Source organism: Rattus norvegicus, chromosome 6 (genome assembly GCF_036323735.1).
Source record: "Rattus norvegicus strain BN/NHsdMcwi chromosome 6, GRCr8, whole genome shotgun sequence".
Lineage (NCBI taxonomy): Eukaryota > Metazoa > Chordata > Mammalia > Rodentia > Muridae > Rattus > Rattus norvegicus.
Window position 1 is genome coordinate 122593341 of NC_086024.1, and position 13786 is coordinate 122607126.

The following is a 13786-nucleotide window of genomic DNA, read 5'->3' on the forward strand; positions in this document are numbered from 1 at the left end:
TCTTGTATATGGCCACTACCTCTAGTAGTATAGGTCTGTGCTTCTAGGTCCACCTGGGAATCTAACAAAAAGTGTTGCTTGTGTGGCAGCCACACCCAGACTGAGTTGTCTCTTAGCTTCCAATTGTTATTTAAACAAAATTTTGTATGCATCTGAGAAATAAATAGTAACCACCACGGGGAAAAAAAGGTTAGTTATAATGCTTAAGGTTCAGTTGCTATTCATTAGCTTTGGGTTTAAGTAAAATGAAAATCATTTCTTATGGGATCTTTGATTTCATTTATTTTCTCCAAAAAGAGCATTGCATAGAATTAGCAGCTACCAAACCACTCAATGCTAAGATGCTTCGAGTATTGACCTATGCTCCAATTACTCAGTTTTGAAGGATTATGAAAATTTGCATAAATACATAACAGAAAGCCTTTACTGAATCTGCAATTACCTGAGCAGGACCCAAGACAGACCACAAGGTCTTACTCTCTAAGGGCTCTTGAAAAGAATAGAGTAGCTGAAGGTGCTATAATTGGAGCTGGATCTAGGACACCAAACAAGGTCAATGCCTTCCAACATGGACAAGAGCAGGGGAAGAGCTGGACAAGAGCTGCCTTGTGGGGCATCAGGATTGTTCATTCATATGGGTACAGGCTTATGTGTTTGAGTCATAAAACAGTAAATTGATGACACTTACATTGATCCCTATGAAATACCTATGCTAGCTACATAAAGATGGGAGACCTTACCTCCATTCACTTTTAGTTGTCTATATTGTCTTTGAATTATTAAACCCGTATTCAAATGTCAGAAGGAAATGACAGCCAGATATACCCAAAAGAATTAACCTGATTGCCTACTAAATTTGTAAATCTATTAAAACATTCCTATCTCACTTGCTACTCCAGAAGTAGGATACTGTGGATGGGTTCATAGAAATACAACCTGAGAGCCATCAATCCTTTGTATCTTTGTTCTAATAGTAACGTATTACTCAATCAGACGGAATATCACATATTTCCTTTGGATGAGTATAAAGATTAAGTTGTCACACACACACACACACACACACACACACACACACACACACACACAAAATGGCTAAATAGATGGATAGGTAGAAGGAACCAAGCAAACAAACAAAACAACAATTTAAAATTTGAAGTTGTAACAATACAATTCAGCAAACTTATAATAAAGGGTTGGAAACATAACTAAGTTGATGAAGTGTTTTCAATCAAGCATTAAATCCTGAGTTCAGATATGCAGCAACTGTGTACAATGCTGGAACGTTGATATCTGTCCTTGTAATCTAAGTCTTGGGGAAACAGAGAGAAGAGGATCTCTGTGAGACAATCAGCCTATCCAAATCAGCAGCCCCCAGGTACAAGGAGAGACTCCTCAAAAACGATGGTAGAGAGTAATTGAGGAAGACACTCAGCATTGACACCTGCCCACCACATGCTCCCCAACCACACATATGCATACACACATCCACACAAATGCGTAGACACAAATATGGCACACAAACATACAAAATCACAATAAAAGTATTGGTTTATAAAGTTATTATTTAAAAATCAATACTGGATTAAAATAATGAATGGAGAGATGCAGAAGCTAGTGAATTCCAGGAAAGGGCAAAAAGTCTAAATGTTAATAACTACATAAGAGGCACACAAAAGATGCTTCTGAAGAGTTCTAGACACCAATGAACTACAATATTAGGGAGTCCCATTCAGATATAGATGGCTTCTATTTTGATTTATAATATGATTTCTGAGAGTATTACACAAACAAGTTAAAAGGTAATATATTTTAGTGCACTATTGGAGAAAATGACATAAAATACTGATTGTACTAGAATGGATTTTCTAAAGGTGATAAATTCCATCCTGTTGAATAGATTTTCTAGAACCTGGAATATTATCAGGAGTACTAAGAATGCTTACATGTTACCTAAGGTGCCTTCATAATCAACTAATTTGGTTATTCCTCACATATGTTATAGGAAGGCCACACATAAGAGCTAAATATGTTCTTAGACAGAATGTTTTGGTAGGGAGGAGAAGAAAATACCTTAGGCAGGATTCAAAGTGATTGACATTTTTTATTGTTTGAGCAGTGATGAAAGTTACAGATGTGGTAGGGGAAACTCCAGGGCGCAGTCAGAAGGTCTTCTGATGTAGAGATAGTACACTCATTCTATTGTACCTGCATAGCAGAAAGGAACCAGAAGGCAGACCCAGCTGACTAGATTGCAGAGAGCTTTGTTCAGGCATGTCTCTTCCCTGAAGCACAAGGAAGGGGTGAAATAAAAGGAGTGAAACATTTGGGTGTGAAAAGAATAGACATTTCTTTTTAAAGGAGAATTATTGTGCTTCTCTTCACATGCACTCAACAATCAGGTTCATTATTTTCTATCCGAAGAAAACGCAGGTTGATTTGTCTTGTACCCTATCATCACCTTTTCCAGTAAATCTGGGCATTCATTCATTTTGTAACACTCATTGATCCTAAACAATGTGCCAACCACATTTCTAGATTCCAGGGATAAAAAGTGAATTAGATATGATCTCTGATTCCTGGAACCAACCTCTCAGATTTGTAAAAGAATCGTGTAGAAAGCCAAAGTCGAATAGCAATACAGAATGGTAAGTGTGTGGGTGAATGAACTATACCAAAAAAATAAAAATGGAATGCATAATGAATCAATCCTCCAACGAGCTACTTCCCAGTGAAAAATGTTACTCTACACAGATACTTAATTCCCTGACTTGGCAAGGAAGCACTAGGGTCAGAAAATACAAATTATCCTACCTTAACTGATGTAAGAAACACAGTCTGTTTACCGTGAAGACAGATATATAGTTATATACTATTATTAGGCTAATTACTTTATTAAAATAAAATGCATATTTACTTAATTGAGGTTAAATCGAGGTTATTTTCTGTCTTAATTCATAATTACTTATTATTTTTCTAGCTCTAATAAATGAAAGAATCTTTCAGTTTACCTGGATCCAATCGCCAGTCTCCTCTCCAGCTCTGAAGCAGAGCACCATTGGAAGCCATTCCCCGCCCCTTGATTTCTTGCCCTGTGGTTTCCACAGATCGTCCCCTTCTAACTTCCCTCCCTGGTATGTTACTTTTCCTGCTGACTCCAATTGCAGCACACACCCCTGATCACCCATGCCAAAAAATTCAAGCAGGCTGTCTGCAGTCCTTCTCTCTTTGTTCCCTAGATCCAATCCCATAATCATCACATCCCCAGGTCTGTAGCGGTCCCCGGATAGGCTGTGGCCCCGGGCGGTATTGCCCATCTTCATGGTTCCAGCAGCTAGTCAGCTGCCAGGCTGACCCCATGTTCCCAGGCCAACTGCCCCCTGTGGCTAGATGTCACAAATCCCCATAACTCAGTAAATGAAAACTCTAGAGGCTTGTAATTTATCAGCCAGATTTATAGTAGTAAATCTTCAACCCAAAATACCCACACAAAAAATTCAAAGCTCAGTTGATAATTAATACAAGCTGCATATTTAGGTTGGACAGATGTGCCCCATATGATTTGTCTACCTAAAGAAATTTCCAATTACTCAAGGTCCTAGGACCACGTGATTCTGGCTCATCATCCTCTCCTATGAGTTTCATCTTGTCTCCCTGTCTTCGTCTCTGTCTCTCTCTGTCCCCTCTCTCAAACTCTGCCTTCCCTTCCACTACTCAATCACAGGCTCTAGCCTTGTCTGACTAACTAAGGTTTCACCTGACTGCACCTGCATACAGAGGCGCTCTTGAGGGAGCAGAACATAGAAACATCAATCTACAACACCTGTGTATCATGCAGACTTTTCCTTTCTAACCTAATTCCTCCTCCTACTTGTTGCTTAGTCCCAGACCTCAAGCCCAGCAGGCACCCCTGTTAACCTCTATACGCTGGCCCCCACCACAAGGCAACAAGTAGAATAAAGGCATACCCACATCCCTCCTACTGCTCCTGAAAGCCCTTCTTGGGTATATACCAAACAAAAAGACATCCCCGCATACTACAAGCACACTTAGTCAATCGTGGTCATTATTGCTATATTCATAATAGTCAGAAACTACAAACAACCTACATGGTTCTTAACAGAAGAACGATGAAAGAAATTTGGTACATTTACACAATGGAGTGTTAGTGAACTCTTTAAAAATGGCATCATGAAACTTTCAGGAAAATGGATGGAAATAGGTAAAAAAAAATCATCCTGAGTGAGGTAACCCAAACTCAGAAACATAAACATAACATATATTCAGTTATAAGTGGATATTCGTCAGGAAGTAATAATAAACAAACTACAATCCTTATATCCAGAAAGGTTAGAAAAAGAGCAGGGCTCTAAAGGGGGTTGTATGGATTCCCCTTGGAGAAGGAAGTAGAGTAAATATAATGAGGAGACTGGAGGTGCTTGGTAATGGGATTGGGGGACCCGGTAAGGGGAGATGGGATAGAGGGAGAAAGTATAGGGAGAGATGCCTAGGATTGGGGGAGGTGCAGTGGAAACCTCCTGAGATGTATGATGGCGACCCTACTGGGAATCCCTATAATGGGGGCTGTGAGGCCATCTCTTGTCTCTAGGATGAGGCATCCAGTAGCAGGATTGGGTTACATTCAATTGAGTTCTTGTCCAAGTGAGTCCCGTGGAAATCTCTAAACAACCCAGTCTTTTATGAAGGCAAAAGCTTGATCTCCATAAACTGACAGCTGGGTCCTATTGCTAAGGACAACATCCACGCCATTTATTGAAAGTGGAACTGTCGAGCTGGGGCTTATGTAGTGCCTTCAGCCTTGCCTTCCAATCTGTTTGGTGAGGAAAGGTACTCTGCAGGTTAACAAAAGGGAAATGTGGAAACCAACAGAGCCATAAAACCTTTGGCCTATAATCTGTTCTGCTTGAAAATTATGCAGGACAATGCTGGCACAGAAAGTGACCTAATAATGTCTCCTTTGACTTAGGGCCCATGAATGAATTCATACCCAATAAACAGTATCAGTAAAATGGCTCCTAGTAATAGTCTGCTATACTCACAGATGTGCCTTATCCAGTCATTATCAGAAAGAAAGGCTTCCTCCAGCAACAGATGGCAACAGGTGCAGAGACCCACAGGCAGATGTTACACAAAAGGAGGTCTCCATCAAATCCCTCTCCTCAGATATCAAAGAATCCCAAGGAAGAGGAGTTAGAAAGACTTTAAGAGCCATAGGAGATGGAGGTAACTAGGATAACGCAGCCTCTGCATCAACTAGCAAGGAGCGTAAGAGCTCACAGAATCTGAGTGCCTCCATGGTTCTACACCAGGTCCCCAGCATGTACATTATAGCTACCAGCTTAGTGTTTTTTATGGAACTCTTAAAACTTTTGTGAGAACAAGTGGGTCTCTGATTCGTGTGCTTGCTCTTTTTCCTCCTGTTGAATTGTCAGGTTGAACATTAGTTTGCTTCATCTTGTATTTCATTTGGTCACTTTGGTTATTATCTCTTAGAAACCTTTTCTTTTCCAATGAGAAACAGAAAGGGACAGGATCCAGAGAGCAGAGGAGGTGGGGAGGAACTGGGAGGAGTGAAGGGAGGGGAAACTATAATCAGGATATATTGTATGAGAAAAGGACTTATTTAAATAAAAGGAGAAATATTTTTAAAAGATAAAAGAAACAAAAAAGAGAGAAAATGAAAGTAACCCTCCTGCAATTAATAGCCAGAGTATCTTAAATATATTTCTTCCAATGACTTGATGAAAATACTGTAAAACCAATTTCAACTGGAAATTACAACCTCTATAATTTTTAAACTTCTCTAGACAATTATAAGAGGAAACCAGAGAAAAGGTTACTGAATTGTATTATCAATCAATACCAGAAAAAAATGTAATGTCAAAAATTAGTTGCAGATATTTTTGAAAGGCACAGATTAAATAATATTAAAGAGGAAATTTAATATTTATTAATATTAACAAGGAAAATTTTATATTTCATGTTTCACAATCCTGGACATATAATCTTAGGCATATCTACAGAATTGTTATTATTATTATTATTATTATTAATTATTATTTCAAATAAAGCATAGAAAGGTCTGTAGTGACTGCACATCTGTTGAGAAAATGTGTTGCTCTTTTACAAGAGCAGTTTGGTTCCTAGTGTCCCTGTCAGGTGGCTTGTAACCTCCTGTAAAGCCAACTCCTAGGGATCTGACTTCCTGTTCTGGCCTGTGTAAGCATCTTCATACACATGATATCCACAGAGACATATATAAAACAAAATGAAATATTCATGCACACACAGGGATACAAACATGTACACACACACACACACAGAGAGAGAATATAAACTTTATTATGCTCATGTGACACATCAACTTAAAAACCTTTCAGATAGTCCATGTCACTTGTCCCTGGATTAGAGTTCTGACATTAACTGTGGGAGAACCTGTTTACTATGTGGTTACAGAAGGAAACTTCATGGCTGGAATGGATGCTTCTGCAACTATTTAAGTACTCACAACTCAAGGAAAGCATCAGGCTGCATTAAGCAAATGAAAACAAAGGAAAATAACTTTATAATGACACCCAAAAACTTTAGCGGGTTGAAGTTTTGATTAAGATTAAATAATGGGCGCTGTATTTAGATTAATTAGGAAGAAGATCACAGTAGGCAATAGGTAACTGCAGGAAGCCATCTGTTCCCTTTTGCAGTCGTATCTAAGAGCTAGGCACTAGCATATCAGGGAACATGGAGAATTAATTAGGCAGCAAATGAAATCTCCTCCCAGATGGCACCCATTTCCTTCTTGCAGAGGCAAACCAGCACATCCGTGTGACTTTGGATTCATTCCGTCTGCCCCCTTGAAGTTTTGAAGGACCATTTTAGTCTGACCATTTTAGCTGCCTATTTTTAAAAGCACAGAGGACGTGGAGAGATGGTTTAGCATCTGTAATTTCAGATCCAGAGGATCCAACACCATCTTCTGCCTCCAATGTGTACCTACACATGTGATATACACTCACAGGCACATATACACAGAAACATATATATATATATATATATATATATATATATATACATATGGATAAAATAAGTAAATCATTTCGAGGTATAGAAACAGGAAAATTATGTGAAGCTGAGCTTCAAAAGAAAATTTTTGCTTTCAAATAACACTATGAGAGTTAAAGATCAACTCACTCTTCCACATTCTTGGGCATTTTTTTTGTTTATTGGGGTTTTGTTTGTTTGTTTGTTTGTTTGTTTGTTTCTTGGACGTCTTTATGTCCGGGCTGTTACTGGATCATACTGGTCACTCTGAAAAATGGACTTATTTCCTTTAGCTAATTCTTCACAGAAATACCCTTCAAGACCCACCTAGAAATTTGTCTGTTAGTTGATTCCAGTACTGTTAAAATTAACAATAGTTTTAACCATCACAGCAAATACACTTTGATATACCCAGGCAAGGTCTCCCATGTCTGGACGAGGTGACGAGCCATTTGAGATGTGACCATACTTCATACTGCAGAGGAAATAGTGTTTCCGAAAACTAAATGATAAATTATAAATAATTTAGCCTAAACCAAATACTGTAAAGAAACATGACACTATTAGGAGCAAGGTATAGACACGGGAGGAACAGCTGTCCTTCTAATAGGTAAGGACCAGTGTACCTCAATAACTCCCCAACTCAGCATCTGTAGATGCTATCTACTAAGCTTTCCAGATCTGACTCCTAATCAGAAACTGTACCTTTCCACTCATCCCTTTTCATCTCCTGCCTGGCTACTACTGAGGTTGCAGGCATGCTTACCTTGTTCCCTCTGACTCCAATATACTGTTCTGGAGTTGAATCCCCTTCTGTGTGCAGGTCCAAATGCCATTAGTATGAATGCAGGAATCTGGAGTGAGGACTCTGCCCTAGAAATAAATTGTAAATATTTTTGTTCTTTTTATGAACAAAACTGGATTTATAATTTCTCTAAGTTATGGGCACCACAGTCTTCTAGTGTTCTTCTTAACAACTCAAGGGATATTCTTTATTTCTATTGATCTTGCTTTTTCAACAGTACCTTTAACACATGTATATATTAGGAGATTTATCACACTCCTAGATTTCTAAAGACAAAAATTTAAGGATGTCCCCCAAAGACTCTTATTTCCCAGTTATTCAGCCAAACATTGTTCTAAGTACTAGAGTAAAAGGACTTTGTGGATATAATGAAGGTCATTAATCACAAACTTTAAAAATAGAAAGATTGTCTTCTGTTATCTAGTGAATCTGCCATCAGAAGTGGGAGTCTTGGAAAGACTTAGTCTGTTGAGGATGGAATTCAAAAGTGGACAACAAAGAATCAGATTTATTGCAATAAGAGATAGGAAAATCACAGTCCAGAGAAGATTTATTGCAGTGACAGAAACCAAGCTTTTTCTACAAAGACACAGGATCAAGTTAAGTAGAGATGTCGGTAAGGAGTTGAAGATTCTGGGTTTGTTATTTCTGTAGTAGCTTAATGGGTATTTCTGAGTTGGGTTGTACATTTGTTGTGTTAAAGTGACTGTTTCTATCTCTCATAGCATGGTGGATCAGATCATTTGTATACAGTATTCTTTTCTGCGATTCTCTTGAAAAGTCCACAAGAAGGGTCAAAAGAGCAATGTAAATGACACTATATTGAAGTGGATATCTTCTGAGAATGCAAATGATTGATACGCATCATGGATAAGGAGATCCCCACCCAATACCCACTGTTTCATCAGGAAGAACCTATCAGAATCTTGAAAGATGTTTAACTGCAAAGGGAGCAATTATAACTGACATAAGAGTCAAATGCTGTTTCCTTGGTTATCCCACTGCTAACTCCTTGCCCAACCAACCTTGGGTTCAATATGTTCTCACCAGTTCTGAAAAGCAGAGGATAAAGTATTAATACTTGACTAGAAGAAATGGTTGAAGAGAAAGCAAGGGTCATGCCACAGCAGAAAAAACATTAGTGTGATGAGGAAGACTCAGTGTCCCATTGCTTGGCTTAGGGAGTCTATGTGCTCAGAATTCAGAGAGACCCCAAGAATTGTCCCTCCACAGACAAAGAGCAAAGAAAAGAAGACCCACATCCTATTCTCAAAGAATTATGTTCTGCTGTTAGCTTGAGTCTACTGAGTAGATTCTCCCCCCAAAATACCCTTCCTCAGTTAGAACTAGCAGCAAACAACTTGGTTTTACTCTCCTGCAACTCAGAACTAAAGGAAAGCCTCCACATCTGACACTCAGTTCTTGTTCTGAGCTACTAAATTTATGATACTATGTCATAGTGATAGGCCTTTGCCTTTGACCACAAGAATGTCATGTCCTGATAGATAATTTTCAATCTGAATCTCAGAATGAACAGGACATATAGAAGGAGAGAATACTTAACTCACAGACCCTCAATGTGCATGTAAGAATGAAATATTTATCATGGGATGATAGTAGGCATTCGACAGTGTTTATTATTATAGAAGAATCCAAGAAAGCTTCATTTTTCTGTGCCCATTGCAATTATTAACACACACACATATACATGCATTCACACTTATGCACATACACACACACACATATCGCACTAAACCAATCACTCAAAAACATGTTTAAAATGTTTTTATCAAACCTCCTCATTTCTTCATACACCAAGTATGGAAATCATCCTTTCATTTAATAAGATTCCCAACCTTTCTGTGATAGAATCTAACGATGGTTTTGTTGGTAGAAGCTCAGGCATGAAGCACTGTGTGGCTGCATGTACATGACCTGTCCATCACCCCCTGTCCCATTTGTCCTGGGTTCTCCTCAGTAGTTCACTTCAATTCTAATCAATGCTGGGTTTCTAAGGTAAAACTGTACCATGTCTCAAAACTTTGGCTTTCTTGGGTCAGGTTCTCCACTATTGCTTTCAAGAAGTATGGCTTGTCTTCCTCTAACAGAGTTGGGTAACATGGTCTTAATGTGCTGGTTTGACACATTTTGCCTAAGTTTGTAGCTAAAGACATGGATGACGGGGGCACATTAGAAGAGTTATAGCACTCATCACCCTTTTAAAATATTGTAAAAGTTTCCAGTCAGCTCATCAACACGAGTCATATATTTCCTCCTTCTCCTCCACCCCTTCCACTTCCTCTTATGAGGTTATAATTATTATGGATGGGATATAATGGTTTATAAACAATGCTCAAATTCCTTGAACCCAGAAACTAATTTTTCTAAGATAAGCATCGAAAGCAAAATGATCTTTAATGACTCCATTAAGGAAGGAAATCTATCTTTTATAATTTCTTAACACTACTTACTTCCCAACATCATTAACTCTCCCACAAATGAAACATAAACTAAATTATGTTACAAATATTATTCTGCAGTACCATTGCTAAAATGTAATACATTAGAAACAACAAAATGAAAATTCAAGGGAAATGCTTTGCAGTGTTTCAGATATTTATATGAATAATTTCATTAATGCCACCAACCAGTTGATTATCAGAGGTATACTCCTCCTTTGATTTAATAATTGCCCAGATTTTTCTGGCTTCATTTCTAACATCAATTAATCCATGTAACTTGAACAGAAAGAATAAATCTATTAATTCTAATTAATTTCTACAAATGGAAACATATGTAAATCTACTTAATTTCTGCAACAACTTCACAAAATGTTGGCACACCACCTAAGGAGTATATATGGTATAAAGAATTTTTAGTTAATTAAAATTTAATAAGATGAAAAGAAGGATTTTAGGCAATATGAAGATTTCCTCATTATTATATAATTTTTAATTGCTTTATGTAGGAGAACATCATGAAACTGATGTTTATAACATCAGAAATCAAGTAATTGAGTTCTACTAAAAGTATGGTGCTGAGAGGAACAGGGTCTTCAGTCCATCTGGTCACCAGTTCCTGGGTCTAGTCAGCAACCCGCTATTCCTTCCCTGTTGCACTGCAGACCCCGGCTAGGTATAAAGGAACATCCAAACATCTGGAGCCAGAGCCAGAGGAGGAGATTATCGCTGAAGACAACGATGATGATGCTGTTGACTATGAGACCACTCAGACAGCGGGCCTGCCACCGAGCTGTTACAAAGTGTTTGACCTTTCTTGTGGACTCCCTTGCTACCGGAATGTGGAGAAAGATCTCTTCTTGTCCTGGCTTTCTTCACATGATCATACCTTTGTTGTTACCAAATCTGCCAAGAAATTCAGGAACAATAATGCAGATGCTAAGGACAAGTTGGACCGGAATCATGAGACGCTGAACAGAAATCAAGAGAAATCAGATCTTCTGTCACGAGAAGCCAGACAGGAGCCAAGACAAGGCAGATCAAAACCAGGATAAGTTTGACCCAAAAAAGAGAGCATAACGTTGAGAAAGTGGAGAGGGAGGGAGGGACGCAAGGACAGAGGGAGGGACAGGATGGGGGTTGGAGAGAGAGAGAGAGAGAGAGAGAGAGAGAGAGAGAGAGAGAGAGAGAAGAAGGGAAGGAGGGAAGGAGGGAAGGAGGGAAGGAGGGAAGGAGGGAAGGAGGGAAGGAGGGAGGGAGGGAGGCAGACAGAGAGGAGATCGGGACCCAGTTTCAACAAGGCAGGCTGAGAAGAGGACAAAGACCAGCACTATCATTGCAGAGAGGAACTGGCGCCTTACCCCAAAAGCAAGAAAGTAGAGAGCAAGAAAGATGAAGAATTAGACCCCATGGGCCCCAGCTCATATTCAGATGTACCCCAGGGAACACAGGGTCACCAGGACTTCACAAGAGGAATTAAGCCAAGACAGGGGCTGACAAGGCAGCAGCTGGGCCCCTCTTCCAGCAACATCCATACCCTTCCCCAGGGGCTATGCTCCCAGCCAGTACAAAAGCCCCAAGAACCAAAGAACTGGACTGAACCTTTGTTCCCTGTAACTTTTGCAGTTTGTGTTTCTTTGTTTCTTCCTTGTGGCTCTGAGGATTGGACCCATGGCTTCACACACGCCAATGAACTATTCCACCAGTGAGCTATACGTTCAGCCCCTTGTTGTTCTTAAGAAAAGCCTTTGTTTTGGATTATAGGAATATATATAATGCTGGAGTTACTAGCAACTCACAGAGTCCTCTTTGTCCTGTGAGGGTGAGCATCCATATGACATGTTTACACCACAGACATCTTTAAACACGTGATAAACAACAGCAGCTACTGTTGGAAATAATTTAAACTTAGGTGGTTTTAAAGCATAATCCTTTACAATTTGTCTGAGCTGGAAACCTAACATTCCAAGATTTCCAAAACATGAACCAGTGAAATAATCCAGTTGTGCCAGTCAATCAACTGACCAAGGGACCACTGCTCAGTAAGATATCACCACTCCTAGAAAGGCATGCTCATTTTAATATACGTTAAAGAGATGTGGAATAATTACCTCTTAAATGATATAATGTTACATTCTTATGAGATCTCTCTCTCTCTCTCTCTCTCTCTCTCTCTCTCTCTCTCTCCCTCTCCCTCTCCCTCTCCCTCTCCCTCTCTCTGTCTCCCTCACTCCCTCCCACCCTCTCATCTGTCTACCTGTCTGTTTGTTTTGTAACTAGGATATGACTTTTTCCCACAATACTCATAGTGGAAACTTGGTAGCCATTGTGAGGAAATAAGGCAGCCTCCTAGAACTTAAAAGGTGTGCCTAGAAGGAGGTCATTAGGTCATTTGGAACTTGGTTTTTTAAGGGAATTGTGGCTGTTCTGGGACCCTGAGTTCTTATGGGAGTGAGCAATTATAAAAACAATCCCAAACTCTGCATTGCTTTTTGGCTTTGTGCCTTGCCCTAGGTTCTTCCTACACAGATCGCACCATGAGGCTAGTACTATGAACCCCACTGTATGTACTATGAACCCCCACTGTAGTATCAGAACCAATACAACATACAGCTGCTGCTGTGACCTTTTCAGCCTCTAACATTATGGACTGAACAAGTCTTTCCCTTAAAATGTTGCCAGGCATCCGATATTTCCAATAATGACAAGAGCCTCAAATGTGTGCAATCAAGAAATAAAATAGCTAAATTATGTCCTGCGTTTTTAAGAATACACACACAGGAGTCTGAGGAGAGGCTCAGGAATTAGAAGCCCTAAGTGTTCTTTCAGAGAACCTAGAACCCAATGGCAGCTCACAACTCTCTGTGACCCATCCCAGTTTCTGAGGCTCTAACCTCCCCTTCTGACCTGCATGGGCACTCCATGCACATGGTACACAAAAAAGTACATGCAGGAAATCATCCTTACGCCAAAAAAGCAAAAGAAAACACAGACACTACTCATGTGGTTTAAGACATTAGGTTTCCTTCACAGTGTCACACCTGAAGAAAAACCAAAAACAAACAAACAAACAAAAAGACCAAAACCTTGAAGATGTATTTTATATCACCAGACTAAGCAATGATAAAATTACTCTGCTTCTCTATTTCTGCCATTCTGCTTAAGACACTATTTACAGATCCATTTGTTAAGGGGTGTTTTTCATAATGCTATTTGAAATGGCCACTCAGCAAAGCAGACATCAAGTGTCCATATTTAGAAACAGGCACATATATTAAGACCCCCGTTGAAGGAATCAGAGAAAGAACTGGAAGAGCTTGAAGGGGCTCGAGACCCCATACGTACAACAATGCCAAGCAACCAGAGCTTCCAGGGACTAAGCCACTACCTAAAGACTATACATGGACTGACCCTGGACTCTGACCCCATAGGTAGCAATGAATATCCTAGTAAGAGCACCAGTGGA

General features: G+C 39.4%; 1 pseudogene; it reads left to right on the forward strand.

The window, feature by feature from the left end:
- The first annotated feature begins 8471 nt into the window (after positions 1-8471).
- On the forward strand, positions 8472-12041 carry Pqbp1-ps2 (polyglutamine binding protein 1, pseudogene 2; annotated as a pseudogene).
- Positions 12042-13786: the final 1745 nt, after the last annotated feature.